Raw genomic sequence first — 2,403 nt, forward strand, 5'->3', positions numbered from 1 at the left:
GAGAGAACGGAATCGATGTTCATTCGCATGGGAAGAGAGCTGAAGAGCAGCCAAATCTCCATCGGCTTAAACTAGTGTGAAACATTCCATTTCACCAGAAGGGAGTTCAAGCCAGAATCCTGAGAGGTCCCCGAGATTCCCAAAGCCCAGAGGAGGAAGAGTTTAAGCTGCTCTCGTGGAAGTCACAAAGGGCAGACAGTCTGTCCCAGCTCTGCCTGGGCAGCACACGCAGAAAGTGCCCAGTGAGGAGTGGCAGGGAGGGGCGCAGCGTGCAGGGAGCAGAACTGCAGTAAGGAAAGTGCTGGAATGAAGATATTGAACTGCCCCCATTGCAGAGAGACTGTGATGGTTTTTCCCCCTCTTTCAAGTTTTCTAATATTCTTGTAATGAGAGTATATATATTCATTTTATGATGAAAAGGTATTAAAGTTAAGGGCCAGCCAGTGGTGTGGTGGGTAAGGCGGCTGGATTCCACATGGTTGTACGGTTTGAGACCCAGATCCAGTGGCTTGAAGAACATGCCGGACACATGTACACGCATGCCCAAAACCCTGAGAGGAGAATGGAGAAGGGATTGTGGTGTGACCATCCACTGGGGAATGTTTTCTCACTCTCTTTCTCTCTCCCCAGTAAGCATGCACACCCTGTAGCACATCTTTAAATTTGAAAATGCATTAAAGTAAACAGCGGCGGTACTGATAGGTGGCATGGTGGTTAAGGCACTGGACTCTCACATGGTTGACCGCTGTTCAAGTCCTAGACCTGGTAGCTCGCGTTCTCTCTCTGTCTCTCTCCGGTCAGATTTAAGAACAATAATAATAAATAAATAAAAATAAATGAATAACTCTTTTATTTTTTTTAAAAAACAGCATTGAAGTCAATGGTGGTTATAGTAGTTTCCAAATGTAACTTCTAAGTATGTAGGTCCTAGACGCATTCGTCACTCGCTCACCCTCCCCACTGATAACCTCCCCATGTTTGCTCTGCGTCAGTTGTCTAGCTCTTTAGAGGCCTGGCGGGACGAAAGTCCCCAATTAACAAGTGCTCCAGAGCAGACACATCCTGGCCATCATTACGATGGTGTCTAAATTGCCACATATCTCTGACTGGAGGCTGTGCTTAACTATCAAAACCGTACTTGTTATTGAGTCAGTAACAGATAACTCTGGCTCCCCGAGACGGACTAATTACCTCGGGAAAGCTCAGTGCGACTCCAGTTCCAAGGGCAAGCCTGGCTCTCTCGACGAACAGAACAGATGGAGCTCTTGCAGCAAGGCCTGCTCTGGGATCACCTCCTCTGTACCCCAGGACCTAACACCTTCCTCTCCCAACGGAGGTAACGCCCACCAAACTCTCAAGGCGTGAACTCGGCAATCCGGCTTCGTTCCAGTCTCCATTCCCTACTATTCGAAGTCTCTTCTTCCTTTTTCTTTCTGCTTTGCTTTTGCTTTTTCTCCCCACATTAGCCAAGTTTGGGTAGTGACAATTCCAGCCCACACAAGTGCATGAGGAAGTCGGAGAATGGCTGTCCTGTACCCCAGCTCGGCCTGCGGTGGGTGTGCTGGTGCCCTGCTGTCCACGGGACCTGCCAGCACGGCCAGGCCCAGGCCCAGGAGAACTTGCCCCACTTGGAGTTTGGCGAGGATGACTAACAGTTAAAGGGCATTCTGATTTTGCTTAAATAAAACTCCTACGGCCGAGGAGGTCAAGGGTACAAGAGTCCTGACTGTCTTAACATTATAGAGAAAAAGGATGGCCAAGATTTCATGGCTTCAGCTCCTGGTGAGGCTGAAAAAAATGGAAGTCCAAAGAAGCCAGACTCATCCTGTAATGCACAGAGCTGGTCAGCGGCAAAGGCAGGCGGAGGGCTCAGGCTTCCTGAGCCCCTGGTCACACCGGGCAGCCCTCTCAGCTCTGCACCACGCGGCCCTACCGCCTTCGGTGGCATTGCTGCAGGATGTCACTCTGGAGCAACTTCTTGTTACTCGTTTAAGTCCCAGATGTGGCCACATTGCAAACTGCATGTGAAAGAAAAGCACCTCAGCGAGCCCACGGGACAGAGGCTCCCGCCATGGCCCGGCCGCCGCCGGCCTCTGCCCAGCCCAGGTGCCTACACCAAGCAAACTGATGTGTCAAAGGTGTGGACAGACAACGCATGGCAAAAGAATGACGGCAACACCAGCATGTCACATACCGTCCCGGAGCACAACCTCCAGCGAAAAGCCCTTCAGGAGGGGAAGTGGACAGTGGGGGGTTAAACGTGCACATTCTGTTATCCCTCTTGTTTTAAATTTTCTTTCTTTTCTTTTTTTCTTTAGTTTTCTCTCTTTCTTTCTTTCTTTCTTTCTTTTTTTTTTTTTTTTTTTTTTTTTTTGGGTTTTTTTTTTAGTGCGGGCTTTGTCT

The sequence above is a fragment of the Tupaia chinensis genome, unplaced genomic scaffold (genome assembly GCF_000334495.1).
Source record: "Tupaia chinensis unplaced genomic scaffold, TupChi_1.0 Scaffold000161_3, whole genome shotgun sequence".
NCBI lineage: Eukaryota > Metazoa > Chordata > Mammalia > Scandentia > Tupaiidae > Tupaia > Tupaia belangeri.